The sequence below is a fragment of the Polyergus mexicanus genome, unplaced genomic scaffold, assembly GCF_030449975.1.
Source record: "Polyergus mexicanus isolate NDT 795.1 unplaced genomic scaffold, iyPolMexi1.0 SCAF_25, whole genome shotgun sequence".
Lineage (NCBI taxonomy): Eukaryota > Metazoa > Arthropoda > Insecta > Hymenoptera > Formicidae > Polyergus > Polyergus mexicanus.
In genome coordinates, this window is record NW_027223345.1 from 1,995,115 (window position 1) to 2,014,485 (window position 19,371).

A 19,371-nucleotide genomic window follows, 5' to 3' on the forward strand; every position below is an offset into this window, starting at 1 on the left:
ATGGCAAATAAACCAATACATTCAACAAACCAACGAGATGTGCGAACAAATAAAATCGGAATTCCACCATAAACGTACTTGCGACAATTTAAAGGAAATCGTAAAAAACGAGTCGAAACAGTTAACAAAATTGACGACTCTAATAAATACGTTATATAAGACACGGACGAACGGACGTAAAGGTCTCGTCGACGGAATAGGCACAATAGCGAAAACATTGTTCGGTACAATGGATGCGAATGATAGAGAGTTAATAAATGAACAATTAAATCTCCTACAAAATAATCAACAAACCATTCAACATGTCGCGGAAAATCAAATAAAAATTTTAAATAGTACTATAATACATCTAGATAAACTAGAAAATATACTAGATCATAACGGTAAACTATTAAACCATTATGTTCGAGAATACAGTACTCGCGAAGAAATAACCGAACATTTTACGGTAATCATCGCGATGATAACAGATTTAATTCGAGATGCGGAAGATGTAATAGAATATCTTACGTATGTAAATCACGAAATAATAGTAGTTAATAGAGAAGGAATAACGTATATTATAATAACGGAGGACGATTTAAAAAAGTGTATCCAAATAAATTCCAGATACATATCCGAGAAAACACAACCAATACACCGTATTAATTCAAACGCGCCGTACGAAATACAAATGTACTTGCAACCACAAAACCAGAACAAGGCTTGCAAAAGTAAACATGTAATTGCGACAGAAACGATATGGATACCGTTACAACAGCCACTTACTTGGCTATATTCAACTGTACGCGAACAATCAATAATAATTCAATGCGAAAAGTATAACGAGATTAGAAAAGTAATTAAAGGAACAGGGCAAATTACTCTTCAAAATAAATGTAAATTATTAACAACAGAAATGACGATCCAACCAAAAGAAGTCATACAAGGTAGCGAAATAGAAACATATTTACCGGAAATTAATATTACATTTATACGAGACAATACAGATATACTAGACACGAAACAACAGAATATCGTACAGCATTCAGAATTAACAGAACTAAAAAATAAATTAAAAGAAATGAACAACGATTTGCAAAACATAACGACAAATTCTTCACACAAAAACAATTCGTATATCCTATGGCGACAAGCGGAATAACCACAATAATTATAATAATATTAATAATTTATATAATTATGAAAAATAAAAAGAAATATACGAGACGACCGTCAGTCAGGATATACGAAGAAAACGAACCACGTATATCATACGGATTCCCAAGACCCATACTAAAACGTAGTTTAAGCACACGATTTTAGAATAAGAAACGATTATATTCATATTATATACGGGAAAAATATTGTATATTAGAATAAGAAGAAATTTTGTTTTGCGAAAAACGTCACTTTTACACCTCCGTTTTTCTTTTTCTTACGGGGGAGGGATGTTATAGCCCGAACAGGCTATACACGAATTATTAAATACACTATTCTAAATACATATTATTTTATATGATTGCTCAACGTGTAACGCGAATACAGATCACGTTACGAGCGTTGACCGAACAAAGCGCTGACAACGCGAGCCACGCGCTAAGCCCGAGCGACCGTGCAATCATTTCATTGCGAAAACGCGGAAATCAGGGCAAGCGGAAGAAGGACATTGCGAAAATGCAACGTAGAAGTCCTACTTAAAGGCGAAATAAAAAGGAATAAAGAAATTGCGAAAGTGCAAGCAAAGAAGTCCTACTTAGAACTTCTTAGCTTGCATCCGGAGATTGCCAAAATCAAGCGACACGACACACAGCCTTGTCGCTAAACGACCCCCTCCCGGGAAGCCAAGGGGAGTTAATAAAAAGGCCCACCGCTAACGAACGGCGGGCAGTCTTGATCATTAATTAATATTACGCGGGTAGTGACAATAACTACTAAACGGGCAATCTTTATTCCTTTACGCGAACAATATCTCTAACAACCGCGAGTGTCAAAACGAGTATCAATAATTATTAAAATATTGAATAGCCACGCAGTCGGCAGAAATATATACGAAGAAGCGAGAGGCGAGTCTCGAGACCGAAACTCGACTCTAGACACGCGCACGTTAAGATATCCGTTATCGTGATACGCAACGCGAGCGAAAGTGCGGGAACATTGTAATCAAGTCACAAATAAAATAGATATTAATATATTTATTTAACTGAAAAGGTGTCATTTTAAACAAACAACAACAAGTGAAGTTCTCAGGCGGAGCCCGAATTCCCAAATTCCTTCCGGCAAACAATCCCAACTACCGTGCCTCTCCGGAGGCACAACATAATGTACAATGTATTTGATTTTGTTTTGGAAGCCACATCTTGTCCATCAGATCTCGATGTACATACTTGATTGTTATCTTCAATGACTGAAATAAAATGCGATTAATATTAATTTTTATAATAATAAATAGAAAGAGTTGTAAAAAATTAAAAACAGAAAATTCTTATTCTCTATTAATAACCACTGAAAAACCAAATTTTTATGATTCGTATTTAATTGAAATATGTATTTAATATTTTTTAATAACATAGACTAGGGTGCCTAATCATAATACTGCAAGAAGTAAACTAAAATCAGGATTTAGTATAGTCATTTAAATTCTCATTAAATTATGTGAAATATGATTTAAAAATTTTATATATTTTAACATATACTAAACACTAGCCGTCATGTATTTCATATAGATTTAGGATTCCTAAACATTTTCGACCGAGTGCATAGTTTATAAATATTTGTACATTATTATATTTGTATTAATTTATTATTATACCATATTTGTATTAATTTTGTATTTAGATGTTAATTTTAATATTATTTTAAATATTATTTATCACGCTATTCTGTGTGTGAGAATACAGACGTACTTTTGGAAATTAATTTATCTTCCAGAAAAAAATTTTCAGATCCGTCACTGAACATATGTAAAAAGCATTGAAGACTTATCCTGTAAACAATAAAAAGTACAATTTCACATATCATTTATGAAGAAATATAGAAATGCAAATATATATGCAATATATATATATATATATATATATATATATAGAAGTATGCGTGCATCTATGCATGCAACGCAGACAAAATTAATTAATATTTAAATAAAAAATTATGCTAGAAACGACATGTTACATGTCTCAGAATATATTTTAATAATTAATTATTTGACATACTTTAGGGGACTTCAACACAGGTTTTTTACAAACCTGCCATTTGCAAAATTTCTTTGAGCCTCCAATATTTTATGATCTCGCCTATTATTTTTAATATTAGTACGACATCTAATATTCTCGCCTGCCTGTAGACGTTTTAGTTTTATTTCTTCATCAACAATTATTTTCTGTAGATTGTCTGTAAATAGAATGTTATAAAACTTGTTCATCTTATTACGTGAAACGAAAAGAAGTATTAATAATAACATTATCTAAAAAGTTCCAAATATTTCCTTTTCTGAATCTTTTCCCCACTATATTATGAAAACTCTTTGTTATATTATTTGTCCTCACAGGACAATCATAAACACTAACTTTTGACGCTAATGGTAGCCAAGTTTTGCGTATATAATTTAGAAAGTCACAAATAGCAGGATATTTATTGGAAATCTGATTAGCTTCCAGTTGTATCAGGGAAAATGCTTCTTCAAAGCAATCAGAAGGAATCAATGCCATCGTCATAGTCATGGACAAAACATTTCTTGGTGCATCTGTTAATCCTACACATCTCCAGTAACGTGAAAGTGCCTGTAAAGGTATGTTTATGTATTCTTTTTGTCCTAATCTCTAATAGCGCTAGCAATTTCTCTGCCTTCTCAATATTTCCCACTTACAAGGGGATTTACAGCTTAACGTGGATTCCGAACCACAGATATGTCTTAAGGCTCCTGAGTAGTCACCGTGAAACTCCGAGTTGACGGTGGCGACATAGGAATAAAGATGCTGCGGTAGGAATAAGAACCCTGTTCAACGACTTATCATATAAGTCAGTGCTGGGATTTACTTGCACATTTTGGCCCAATTTCGTGACTCACGCCTATTGTTCCCTACTCACCGCTCGTGCGTTAGCAACGAGTCTCCAGATACACGTAACTAAGGAACGCAACGCTTTGTCTCAGGAGCGTCCGTATATAAGAATGCCCAAATATAATAATAAGACAATACTTTTCTATAATTAAAAGTTTTTCTTCAATATTTTATATCAATAAATTATAAAATATTGAAAAAAAACTTTTAATTCTAAGAATTTTCGCGGTGTATTTAGAAAAGTATTGCCTTATTATTATATTTGGGCATTCTTACATATAAACGCTCCTGAGACGAAGCGTCGCGGTCCTTAGTCACGCATATCTGGCGACTCGTTGCTAACGCACGAGCGGTGAGTGGGGGCAATAGGCATGAGCCACAGAATCGGGCCGAAATGTGCAAGTAAATCCCAGCAGCACTGATATAAGTGAACTGGGATTTATATGTAACTTTCGGCTGGATTTTTTAGCTCACGCCTACTGCTCGCTGCTCCCCTCTTATCTCTCGTTCCTTAGCAACGCATCACCGCATCATAAATCGTAACTAAGGAGCGCATCACTTAGTTTCAGGAACGTGCTATTATAAATGTATAATAGCACAATACTCTGGTAACCATAAAATATAAATATTTTAAATTATTATAGAACATACATATACGTAATTAATAATAGAATAATAATTATTTTTATTATTAATACAAAATAAAATATTGAATAGAAAATTTTAATGAGAACCTCTACTACTAGAGAACTAGAGTATTGTGCTATTATATTTATGATGCGCACGTTCCTGTGACGAGTGGCCTTCACTTGGACACAATACAATTGGACACGGTGCAAATGGACACGTTACAAATGGACACGAGATTGTGCACACGGTTCAATTGGACACAGTGCATTTGGACACAGTAATTTTGGATACAGTAGCTTTTGGACACATAAGAAAATACGCATCGTTTACTTGGACACCGCTCACTTGGACACTGTTCATTTGGACACCGTTCGTTTGGACACAGAAAGACGCGCACCGTTCATTTGGACACCGTTCGTTTGGACACCGTTCATTTGCCCACCGTTCGTTTGGACACCGTTCATTTGCCCATCGTTCGTTTGGACACCGTTCGTTTGGACACCAAAATTTGATTTAAGTTATACGACGTAATCCACACCAAATTTTTGTTTTAAATAAGAAATAGGTTTGGGTTAGGTTATATCTTCCGGAAGTGGAGCCCCCCCGCAGGGGGGGCGGAACCCACTGTATCCATGCATGACATCCAAATATGCGAAAGGCTAAACAAAGTGCTAAAAGCAATGTAAAATTAATGACATCAGTATCAGAGATATATAAGTATGAATATATTTTATTTTGACAGATATAACCTTCAAATGTGTCTCCTTTTTACGATTTCATATTTTACATAGATTTACCAGTATAAAGTGTTATAAGAATACTGATTATATTTTCCCAAAATGATTTTTATTTCTCTCTATCTGTTACATATTCAAACAAACAGTGCGCATGTTTCTGTGTACAAATGAACGGTGTCCAAACGAACGGTGGGCAAATGAACGGTGTCCAAACGAACGGTGGGCAAATGAACGGTGTCCAAACGAACAGTGGGCAAATGAACGGTGTCCAAACGAACGGTGGGCAAATGAACGGTATCCAAACGAACGGTGGGCAAATAACGGTGTCTAAACGAACGGTGTCCAAATGAACGGTGCGCATCTTTCTGTGTCCAAACGAACGGTGTCCAAATGAACAGTGTCCAAGTGAGCGGTGTCCAAGTAAACGATGCGTATTTTCTTACGTGTCCAGAAGCTACTGTATCCAAAATTACTGTGTCCAAATGCACTGTGTCCAATTGAACCGTGTGCACAATCTCGTGTCCATTTGTAACGTGTCCATTTGCACCGTGTCCAATTGTACTGTGTCCAAGTGAAGGCCACTCAAATAAAGTTAATTAATTTAAATTTGTTTTAATTTGTACTTTCGGAAGGCAATTTTCTTTTAATTTATTCATGAAACTGAGCATAATTTTTGTTAAACTTACAACCTTATTATTTTATGCATTCTACTCGATATAAAATAAAGCAAATAAAACGCCACTATTTGAAAATAATTATAATTTAATACAAAATTACAAACAAATGTGTCAAAACTTATTCATCCTTATTATCAGTTACATCAACATTCTCTACAGATCGGTTACAATTATTCGGATGATATATTTGTCGTAATTATTTGTTGTAATTTTGTATTAAATTATAATTATGTTCAAAAAGTGGCGTTTTATTTACTTCGTTTTGTATCGGATAGAATGTATTAAATAATAAATTAAAATTGAATAAATTAAATTGAATAAATTAAAAGAAAATTGCCTTCCAAAAGTGTAATTAAAAAAAATTTAATTTAATTAACTTTATTTTACATGAATATTCGTTGCTGGATTGTATAAAAAAGAATGAGAAAAAAAGTGCCAGGGACAAGGATTGAACCCGGGTCTGATGCGTGGTAGTCACCCGCTTTAATGCCCGAGCTACGTCGCCTTTTTAATAATCGACTTAACAGAGCTGTATATAAGAAAATATATTATTTAAATATTATTAAAATCAAATTTTTTGGGAAATGGCTGAGCATTGCGCCCTTCCTTTGCTCAAGTATTTTTCTAATAGAGTACTACACTATATAATAGATATATAATAGATATATACTATATATATGTTACGTGTTAGCTACAAGTTACCAGCGTGTTACCCATATGTTAGAATTTTTATACAGTGCCTCACGTTGCAAATCGATGAACTATGAGGCGTGAAAAGTGACGTTTTGGCAGCCCAAATTATTCTTGCGTGCCATTTCGTAATTATTCACTTTATGCTAATGCTATGATGTGTAACGTATTTGTGAAACTTATAAAATTGTCCGAAAACTAAGCTTAACAAGTTAAGTATTATGTAAAAAGAACATTTTGCACTTCTTTCGACAGCTGACAAACTACATGTTTTCCCGTATGATTAGGCTTACTTTAACACTCATTTTACAGTTATTTATTAATTGTCAAAGGAAAAGCTTAGTTTTCGGACAATTTTACGAGTATACTAAAGCGATCTGTAGTCTTGTTTCTTTAAAATATCTTTTTATTTAAAAATGGCACGCAAGAATTCTCAGCGTGTCATTTCTCGCTTCTGACGTCATCATTCCAATATGGCCGCGGCGCCTACTCAGGTGCCTTAAGATGACTCTCAAGACGTACCATTCCAGAAAAATTGTATTAGAGAAAAATACACCATGAAAGATAAATCATGTGAGACTTTAAACAAGTTACAATGTCCTCTATGTTCATATATAATGATTTTTATTAATTAATAATAATTTAGTAAACTGCCATACCTGATTAAAGTGAAACCAGCACCCATGTGCCTTTGCTGTTGGAAATTGTTCACTCATCACTTTCATGGCAGCTATTTCATAATCGCTCATTAAAAACTTCACATTTTTTTCAAGTGTTGGTACTAATTCTACAATTTTTTTCCATATAGCTTTGTACATATCACTAGAGCGACATTCACACAGGATAAAAATCGTTGTAACACCCTTAAAAATTTAATAAACTTTATTATATACGTATATATATTAATTACACTGGTCAAGAAAATAATCACAACACTAAATTTATATCAAAATTTTGCATAACTTCAAATAAAAATAATATCGCGAAAAATTATATTGTTCTTACTACGTTCATATGTCGGATATGGATAGTGTACATTTAGTAACTCATTAGTGGCACACGTGGAATAACCTGAAAACAAAGAATATCATTTATACCACATATATCATTTATATCACATATCACATATTATTTTATCTAAGATTATTTTCCAGCTAATAAGACTAGTCGACACAAGTATTATTCTGTTTTTATTCAATATCTAATGAGCAATAAACACAAAATCATTCTTATGTCGATTTGAGTGGCTAGCTGGAAAAAAATCTAGAAATATAGAAAAATAAGTATTTAAATTACCGCACATGAGCTTACATTAAATGTTCCATCTACATACAGTTCCGTTGACTTTCCTAATTCATGTAAGAGTTTATCAGTTGTAAATATTAATGCTATTTTTCCATCATTACAAGTAATACTGTCTTTATAAAATCCTTTAAGAGGTACATATGCTGATAAACTCGCAGCAAGAGTTTCCATGTCTTTTGGCAAACTTGGGCGAAGTTTAATTCTTTCACGGTACAAGATACACCTTAGTATAGCATGTGACAATGTTATAGCTTCTTCAGGATATCTATATATTAAATTTATAAGCAACAATTATAAATTTTATTAACCAAGGGATAATTATTTATTTCTAAAGTTAATGAAAAGGGCGAAAATTATACATTATATTGATCATTATGAAGAACAGAATCAAATCAAATGATTAAAAATATCAAATGGAAGAAAGCATTTAAAAGCATATAATAAAATTAATATTTTTTGTTTGTAACTATATAAGATTAAGTTTTATAACTTTATATTTATGTTAAATAACTGATATGTGTAAAATTAATTGGCAGAAAAATAGAATTAAATGTAATAACAGTGAAATTCCGCAAAGCAATTTTCACACAGTAAGTCTAATAGCTGTCTATTAATAATTATGTTAATTGAAAGGATTTCGCTAGATTTCAATCGTATAACATTTTTCTGCAAATTAATTTCACACGTGCTAAATGATGTGAGTAAAGTCATGACCACGTCATGACCGATTGGTCACAATAGTCATGATATAAATAAATGACCAATAAATGACTGTCATGATTTTGAGACTTAAGATGGACGCGTCGTCCATCATAGCGTCTATGATTTAAACAATATAAATATTAATGCCGCGCGTGCTCTAATGTAAGTTTAGTATACTATGTCATCATGAATTTAGCATACATACCACACATACAATCATGTACTACATTACTAATTTTTAAATAAAAAAAAAGATAATCTTTATTCCATTCTAACAATCTTTCTTTTAGTAAGTATTATATATTTAGTATAGGTACTTGGACAGCTATTATGTATATAACTATTTATTCGATATGATCAGAAAGTTTCCAAAAAGTGAAAAGTCGATTTTGATCAAGTCTCAGGGGCCAGATTCTTCCCTTTCGACGGTGTGCCACCTTGACGTGGTGAAAGGGCTCACCCTGAAGCTCCTCTTGGAGGAGTGGAAGGGTGCTAAGAGCACACCAATCGCGTTGTGCGGGTAGGGGTAGATTCAGGGATACCAAGGGTGGGAAAGGGCCTCGCTGGGGTGGCTCGGCTCTCCCTACGGGTGCGGGGGTCACGGTCGAAGGCCGGGCAAACGCCTGGCTAGTAGATCGGGGGCAGGAATGCCCTTAAGCCTTTCGCACGGCCGGGGGAGGGGCTGGGTAGCTTTGGAGAGGTTCTCGCGTGCGCTAGGGCGCAAACCCAGGACGATGAATTCCTTGGGCCGGCTGTCTGGAAGAGGAGGGACCCATAGCTTGGCTCAAGTCCCGAATCCGAAGGAAATACAGCCAAGGCACTTCCTCCTCGGAGGGGTGCTTACGGGGGGCGGCGTCTTGGGTGGAGTCCGGCCTCGGCTGGACAAGCCACCCGGGAGCAGGCGTCTTCCCGGTAGGGTAGCTTCAACCCCGTATGAGGGGTCCAGGTAGGAGCTCCGTGCCGGGTGGTTCCCGAAAGGGAAACACACGGAGCGGAGTACAGGGGCGGCCTCTCTGTATAATACGATGGCCATCGGTGGTATGAGGAGGATGTGGTGTGGAAGGACTTCGGTCCCGATGCAACACATCCGACCCCCAGGGGTCTGCCTTCCCCCTCGGATAAAAACTCGGAGGCAAGGACACGGTGTAGGGACGATGGAGGGCCGAAGGGGAATAACACTCGAGTCTTTGCGCCTTGTGCCCCAAAGCCCAACATCCTACGAACAGGGGTCTGCATTCCCCCTCGTATAAAAACTCGGATGCAGCGGTCTGGGGATGTCATCGCGGCATGGCGATACACCCCCAGGGGAAGTGGGCGGTGGACGGACTTAGGTCTTGACACCGCACACGGACCAAACAGGGGTCCGCTTCACCCTGTATAAAATCGGAAGAGGCTAGGGCTTAGATATCCCCATCATGTATATGGGGATCCGGGTAGGTGCTCCGTGCCGGGTGGTTCCCGAAAGGGAGACACACGGAGCGGAGTACAGCGTCGGCCTCCCTGTATAAGACGATGGCCATCGGTGGTATGAGGAGGATGTGGTGCGGAAGGACTTTGGTCCCGATGCAACACATCCGACCCCCAGAGGTCTGCCTTTCCCCTCGGATAAAAACTCGGAGGCAGGGACACGGTGTAGGGACGATGGAGGACGGAAGGGGAATAACACTCGAGTCTTCGCGCCTTGTGCCCCAAAGCCTGACATCCTACGAACAGGGGTCTGCATTCCCCCTCGTATAAAAACTCGGATGCAGCCGGTGCAAGGATATTTCAGCATGGCAAATATCCCTGTCTAAATGGCGTGGCCTGACCGGTGGGAGGGCACGTGCCTGCGCGAGTCGGTGCCCCGATCTAACCAATCGGGGTGGCCTTTCCTCTCCTGTTTCGCCGGGGGAGGGAACCCTACGGGGGTCTCGTTGCGGGTAACGACCCGACCGCCAACACAGGCGTCCGCCTAGTGGGGGTCTGTCTCACTCCACTATAAAAAAGCAGAGACAGAAAAAAGGGAGGGGCGGGCTTCCCGTGTTGAGACGAGGATGGCACCGCATGGAGCTCAGACCCCCGGCGAACAGAGGGGGGTCAAGGATGGGCGGCCCGAGCCAAGGGGCCTTGTTCATTTTTCCCTCTCGACGGCTGGCCACCTTGGCGTGGTGAGAGGGCTCCCCTAAAGCCTCCTGCCTTGCGCAGAAGGTGGAAGGGATCTAAAAGCCAGCCAAAGGAGGAGCACACTTCTGGAAAAGCTGGGCAGGACGGGCTCGTTAGGCGTGGTGGAGCCAACCGTCTTAGGGGAAGGAAAACCCCGAAATCAAACCAGTTCTTTGTTTCAGATGGGAATGGACAACAGAACGAGAATGAACTCTGGGGGTTCGGATACCTCAGACCGGCAGATGGGGAGTACTGTCCCGGCTCCCCACAGGTCGTCATCCTGCGACGGGCCGTCTGCGCTGTTGCCAGCGAGCAACGCAGAGGAATCGGCGATCGCTGAGGCGAGGAAGAGGAAGAGGGCGCTTGACCGCTACGTTGCGGAAGTGATTGAGCGGTACGAGGCTCGGGAAGCGACACCACCACGCGACCGGGAGAAGGAGAGGAGGCCCATCGTTCTCCTGGAAAGGCTTCCAGAACATCTGGGTGAGGTAGGTATGACCACCAAGGAGGAATCCTACCAGACGGAGGCCTGCTTTGAGGACTTCATCGGCCCTTACTGTGAACGTAAGGGTCGGTGGATGCCTCCGAGCCCGAGGAGGGTCCCGACGCCGGTGGGGGTGGCTCCAGGGACAAAGTCCAGGGGGCCCTCCCCATCGACGGGGACAACCAGCGCGGAAGGGATGCCGCCACCGCCACCGCGGATTAGGACGCCGCGGAAGAAGAGGGCGAAGAAGAAGGAAGCGTCGGGGAAGGCGAGGTCGCGGTTGCCCCTGGTGGACAGGGATTCCGACAGCGAATCGACCGACTACCCTGCCGACGCGGAGAGCGACCGGGTGGTTCTGACGCAGGATGCGAAGGTTCCCGGGCTCTCTCAGGAGAATCGGCGGAACATCGCCGACGCCAAGAGAGGAAGGGGCAGACCACCCACTACGGCTATGGAGCGCCTAGCCGAAGCCAGGGAGAGGGAGCTGCGGGTTCTCGAGGAGGCTCGTATCCTACAGGAGGGATACGTGCCTCCTTAGACGCAGGGGACGGGGACCCTTCCCCGCGAGAAAGAGATCCTCGAGCAGGCGAGGGACCTTACGACCCTCGAGATCGAGAAGCGGTCTCGTGCGTCCCTGGAGAAGCTGGAGCGGATGGTATCCGTCTCCAGTACTCTGAAGGGGACGTACAAGAAGAGCATGCGCCTTGTTGCCGTGAAGGTCAAAGCGTCGAACTCCTCGGAAGGGCTGCTTCTTCGGAGGACGCACAGATGGGCCTCCTCAAATCAGCCAACGAGTGGCTGAAGAGGAGACTCACCTCATGCGAGGAGGAGATTCGGGCGTTGCGGGAGGAGGTGACGACTCTTCGGAGTCGGAACTACTCTCCCGCAATTGCACCGCCCGAAGGGAGGAGCCCGCCTGCAAAAGTTCCTCGGGCGCGGGAGCCCAAGGGTCCTTCGAGGATGGAGGACGGGGATGCGCGACCGTCGGGGGGGGGTCGCGGGGACTCGGTGGAGTCCTTCCCGGGGGGGGCGCTCCGTTCGGGGGCATGGCGAGTCCTGAAGGACTCACCGAGTCCCGCACCTATCGTCGCCCTCTCTGCGGGCGACATGGAGGTGGAGACGGGGAGGGGGCGATGCCGGGGGCTCTGCGGGCCCCCTGTCCATGGCCCAGGTGGAGGCCCTTCTGGCCGAGGGGATGAGAGGTGTGGCGGAGCGTCTCCTGACCGCGCTGAAACGGTCGGGGGGCGGAGTGGGGATCGGTGGCAAACCCGAGGGGGGAGCGGTGGGGTCGTGGTTGAGGCCCCCCCCCGCCAAACCCCTCCCGGCTCAGCGGCCGGTTACGGCCAAGTCCCGGAAGGGGGATAGAAGGAAGGCTGCGGCCCCTCCCGCTAATCCCGACCGGGCCCAGCGGGCACCCCCTGCGGCGCTCTATCCCGCGCGGGCGGGGGAGACGTGGGCGCAGGTGGTGCGGAGGAAGGGGGCGGGCGCGGGGCCCGCAAGGATCCCGAGTCACCCCAACCCTCTCCCACGGGGCCTGGTAGGCCGTCTGGTAGAGGGGGGAGGGGCGGCCCCCACACAGGCCGCCGAGGGTGCGGAGGCCTCGGCCTCCGGGTCCGGCAGCGGTCATGCTGTCGGCGCCGGAGGGTGCGGGGCTATCCGTGGACGCGGCGATGGCCAGGACCCGGGGGTGTATAGATCTCCCGGGGCTGGGCATCGCCGACTCGCGTGTGCGGGTGGCCATGAACAGGGGGATCCTGATCGAGATCCCCAGGCCAGTTATGGCCCACGAGGAGGACCCGGAGCCTCCCACATCCGCCGAACTGGCGGACAGGCTAGCGGAGAGCCTTAGGGGGGTCCTAGAGGGGACAGGGGTCCGGGTTGCCCGGGCCACTAAGTTCGCGGAGATGCGACTTAGGGGGCTGGACAGCTCGGTGACCCTCGAAGAGGCGCGAGAGGCCCTCATGGCCCTCCGGGAGCTGGGGGCGGGGATCTCCGGGTCGGGGAGATTCGGAGGTCCTCGTCCGGCCCGGGGACCGTATGGGTGCGGGCTTCCGCGGCCTTCGTCAGGAGGCTGGCGGTGGCCGGGAAGGTCCGCGTGGGGTGGACGTGGGCACAGGTGGAGGTGCTCCGCGCCCGCCCCTTGCAGTGCTTCCGCTGCCTGGCGATCGGCCATGTCAGGCAGCGGTGCACGGGGGGGGGAGGATCGGTCCGGGCTATGCTACCGGTGTGGCAAGTCCGGCCACCTCGCAGCTCGGTGCGAGGGGACCCCGAATTGCCCAATTTGTTCGGGACTCGGGCTCCCCGCCGAGCATCGCCTGGGGGGTAGGGGGTGTAACCCCTCCCTTCGGACGGGGAAAGGAAAGGGGGGGAGGCCTCCCGATGTATCTCGGAGAGCCTTGGGCCGGGCGCAGGAGCCTGGTCCCTCCGGTGCGTGTGCCGTCCCGGAGCCCTCGACTACCCGAGGGGCAGACGGGAAAGGGAGTGACCAGGGGATGGAGGTGGAATAGCCCCTCCACTCTCTGCTCACCCGTTGGAGGATAGCGCCAGAGGGCGCGCCCTGAGGTAGGGTTACGGCGGAGGGGCGCAGGAAAGCGCATGTGTGGCCCGGCGGTGGTTGTAGAGCGTAAGCATATCCCGCCGTCGGGCCGGGAAGCGCCAGGTAGGAGCCTGGCGCCACGGAGGGGATTTTAGTGGGTATTCTCCGGGCCGTTTGTTTAGGCCCGGGGGGAGTCCCACATACCCCTGTCCACTGAAATGTGGGCAGAAAATGCGTAAAGGCATTTCTCCTCCCTGCTAAGACTAAAAAAAAGGGGGCCATATTCCTAAAATCATTTGTAAGATCACGAACATTAGAGAATAGAAGAAGGATAGGCATACGCTTTTGAGATATTTTTTTAGACATAAAACAATGTAAATGCTGATTGTTCTCTCCGTGTCTGTGAATGTGATAGTTAAACAATTAATTTTATTAGTAAAATCTGTAAATTAAAAATAAAAAATGGAAAAACTGTTCCTTGCACTGTTTCTAACTGTATAAGCGGTAGAATAACAGAAAAAAGAGAAAAAAGTTTTAAACGTTAGACAAACTTGGGCTGTCTTTATTTAAAGTTTCAAAGGTATATATTTAATTTTCTAAAGTTTTTTTAATTAAAATTAAATGTAAATAAGGCTCTCAAATTAGAAATCTATTAAAGGGATATATTGGCAATAAGAGCCAGGCGCAGTTATAAAGGCGCAAAATATATAAAAATATATAATAATCTCTCTGTCACGATATTAACATTTTTATAGTACTGTGTATTAGCATTTTTATAATACTATATATAATATCTCTTACAATACTACTATTTTTTATACATGTTTGTAATATTAATCAAATATATTTTTTCGTCTAATTTATTTTTTTCTTATCTTTAGAAAGATTATCAATGCTGTTAACAATGCAATTGCCGAAATAAACAAAATTATTCTTTCATCAATAGATATCAATAGATAATTAAACAACTTATGGAAAACAATTTGTTTTATAATGGAACTGGATTCAATTAGAAAAGGTATTTTTTCATTTTTCTATATTGAATCATTCAATATTAAAATAAAGACATATCAAATATTAATTATTCTTATAATATAAGTAATTTAATCGTGTGTTATTGTAAATATATCATAATTTATAAGTAATGTAATAAAAGTTATAATTTTAGATTTCTATGTATATACTTGATATATGAACTGATATACAGAGATTTTTAGAAACTTTTTTTGCATTCAAAATACAAATTTAATACATATGAAATTGATTTCTTATAATAGAAGTAATTTAATAGAAGCAATTAAATGATATGGTTTATAAATAATGTAAGAAGTTAAAAGTAAGTTAGAAGTTATGTAACTTATTCATCAACAATAGTACATAAAGAAATTGGTTCTATTAAACAATCAATTTCATATGATGTATTAAATCTATATTTCGAATGCAAAGAAGTTTGTAATTATCAATTTATAACAGTTCATATATCAAGTATGCATACATATGAAAATATAGAATTATAACTTACATAACTTATAAATCACAATAATAACATATTGTGATACAAGTTTTTAACAAGTTACACAAAAGTAACATTTTTTTATAGAGCACTTTTTTTACATATGCACTTGATATCTTTTTATCTTATTTTAAAATTGCTATAATAAAACTATATGTAAGAATAAAATTGTAACGATGCATCCCTCCACCGTTATCCGGCCGTCGATCCGCCGGAAGTCCGCCGCCCGACAAACACCGGTCGGGCATAATGCGGAGGCGCCGAGCGCCCATTTTTAAAGATTTATCAAACGTTCCGATTTGTAAACCGCCGTTACAACGCGTGTTTACCCGGAACCGTCGCCGCGCTCGGGTAACCGTACCGACCGTTCCCGAAACCACCCGAGTCGCGCGCGGCGGTTCACCGAAAAACAATCAGGCATATTACGCACGCGCACCCGCCGGAAAAGCGGTATAAATAGGGCACGTTTTACATCTCAGGACCAGATCTTCCGCAACCGCCAGAGTCAGTACGACGCCTGGAATCCAGAACGATCCTGAAAACACGCTCAAAGAGAGAGAAAACGGGGTTGGGAGTACCCAGCCTCCGCCGAGAGTTTGCGGCATCTCTAAGAGCGATCCTTTGAAATCTCTGCGACCGAGGAACACGAGGTTGGGCGTACTCAGCCTCCGTCGGGAGTTCTCGACACCTCGCACGCATCCGTCCAACTAAGTGCAACGGTGATCATCCAGTGGTAGGGAGTTCCCTGCCATTGACGGGTGTTCCCGTCGGCCGTTGCACTCCTGCATTTTACGGGAAAACCATCCCCGACGAAAATAATACCGCGATATCCGCGAACTCGCAGTAATTCCGCGACAGCCATTACCGCGATCGGACTCGCCATTAATACGGCGCGCTAAATTCCGCTCAAGGGGGAGGATCTAACCCGGCCGCGACATCGATCGACGCAATCAGATCGATACCGACACGTCTAAGGACCGCCCACCGGCCCGACCGAAATTACCGCCCGGTAGTTAGCGGCCTCTGCCGAAATCCAGATCCGCGCACGTAATCGATAATTGTATCGAATCGCTGAAAGCGCGCTCCGCAACACACTCCGCGCATTGTAATTCGGATGCATCGCGATTGCCTCGACCATACACATTGTAAACCATACAAAATATTTCATTTTCGCACACGCACTCGCTCGCTCACCATCTCACTCACATACAAGCGCACACGCTCACACACACACAACATTTATACACATACACTCACTCTGTATCCACACATACTTACACGCAATAAATTATATTTTACCTAACGTATCTATCGTTCGTCTCTCGATACCCTTTCACGAGCCCCGGATCCCGACCGAGTTATCCACGACCGCCTCGCGAAAGCGGTTGATTACAAAATATATACTTACTTTCGACAGACGCTATCGAATATTTCTTTTAGAGGCAAAGACGTCTCTCGACAAAGTTGTAACATTTCTAATATTATAGCAGACTGTTGTATTTTCCATTGTGTCTTAGTATGGTTATGTTCTTGATTTAAAAATATTTTGCCATTTTTATCAATGATTATAGTACCAGGACATCTTGAAGAACGACGAGTACTGCATCGTAAAATGTGATTATTGCGAGAATCTTTGTTATAAGTGTAGTCATTGTACACATAAACTGTTGTACCAGGCTGCTTTCCAGGTATTTCGTCCATCTAGAAAATATTAACGAAAAAATTAAAATCAATATCACAAAAAAATTTGAGAAAAATAAAATACTCCTATTGATCATAAATAATATTGAAGTTATGTAAAATTTCAAGTTTATTAGATGGAGGAAAAATGTGCCAAATATAAATATTTTTATGTAATAATTATTACATTGAAAAGATATTTATTGAACATACTTGTAAATACTTCATTTAGAAAATTCTTGGCATATATATTATTTCATTAGTATTACATGTATGAAAAAGATTATTTTTCTAAGATTATGCAGTATACAAAATACAAAAAATGTTTTATACTTACATACTTTTTCTCGTCAAAATAATTGTAATAATTGTACAATATGTAATGGATTATTAAACGATTATAATACTGTACTACCAAATTTTTTTGTAATTTATTGTAATTGTATTTGTAAAAGCATCGGTATCTCTGGGAAACCAAATGTCTTTATCGTTTGATATTGCACTATCCAAAATAATTTTATTAAAATAAAAATATATATTTTATAGCCACACACAAATTTGAATACTTTAATTGCACACCTAGACTATGTTAACATGGCAACTTATAATTGAGCTACCATATAATATCCAATCAAAAATTATATACTAGAAATTATAGTTGAAGCATCAAAAGAGGCTCATATTTAATCATAATCAGATATACAGGGTGTCCCATTTTAAAGGACCCACTTAAATATCTCAGAAACACTGCGTTAAATCGAAAAATGTTTCAAACAAAAGTTGTGTGGCTTCAAGGGGGCCATAAGATGGTGACAATGATTTGACCTTGGAAAATCATTTGTAGGTCATGTGAAGGTTAACTTTAAAATCTTAAACAGAAACCTCCATTTTTTATTTAGTATTCTTGTAGCTGACATCGAGAGCTTTCCAAAACACTGTAACTATTTTTTATTCAGTACTTTTTGAGTTATTTTATATTTTAATCTGACATCTTTTGATATAAAAAATTAAAAATCTCATAAAATAGTTAGTTTTTGATAATCTTACCGCAATACTTTTATGTACAGAATAATGATACAAATCAATTAATATGAAAAAATAATAGTTTTTAAAAAAATTATTTATGTATTTTTTTAAACAATTATTTGGTTTTTTTTTGCACTAATTGATTTGTCTCATTATTCTGTACATAAAAGTATTACGGTAAGATTATCGAAAACTGAATATTTTATGATATATTTAATTTTTTATATCAAAAGATGTCAAACTAAAATATAAAATAACTCAAAAAGTACTGAATAAAAAAATAGTTTATTATAGTGTTTTGGAAAGCTCTCGATATCAGCTACAAGAATACTAAATAAAAAATGGGGGTTTCCATTTAAGATTTTAAAGTTGACCTTCACATGACCTTCAAATAATTTTCCAAGGTCAAATAATTATCACCATCTTATGGCCCCCTTGAAGCCACACAACTTTTGTTTGAAACATTTTTCGATTTAACGCAGTGTTTCTGAGATATTTGAGTGGGTCCTTTAAAATGGGACACCCTATATATACCATATATATATATATATATATATATACACATTAAGGGAATCCAATATTACCGACAGAACGCGAATATTCTTTATTTTGCAAAATCTTTTTGTTGATTATAGATATCAACAAATCCTTTTCCACAATTAAGGTACACATAATAACGGAGTGCGGAGTTTAACATTTCATATGAAAAGTTAAAAAAAATGAGAAAATTAGTTTTGTTCTCGGCTTCTGCGTCAACATTTATTTAATATAACAAATTTGTAATCTACACGTGCCTAATCAGTAAACTCCGCACTCGGCATTTCATCAAAGAGTATAAGTGAACTTAGAGAAGTGAGTTTAGAAGCTTTATAAAAAAGATTTTGCAAAATAAAATTTTCGTGCATATGTGTGTGTGCGAGATGGAGGCTCAAGAGTAAAACAGAGCAGTAGATTAGTTGCGTGATGTCGCGATAGACGGAGCTGCAATCTTACATGACAAGGACAGACATAATCGTACTACCTTTGTCTCTTTCATGCGTGTAGAGTAATATACATGTATGCACTAACATTATTGCAGTATCTTTTTTCTCTCGATCATACGCTCTGTCTCTTTCTAATCGCCCGCTCGCTATGTACTACGTATCGCTTAGCTTCATGCTCCTCGCATATTCACTTACGCGTTCACTCTCGCTTCTCTCTCTCTCTCTTTCT

General features: G+C 41.0%; 1 pseudogene; it reads right to left on the reverse strand.

Moving 5' to 3' along the window:
- LOC138943135 (uncharacterized) overlaps nucleotides 1-17,154 on the reverse strand; it is a 35,215-nt pseudogene extending 18,061 nt beyond the window's left edge.
- Nucleotides 17,155-19,371: the final 2,217 nt, after the last annotated feature.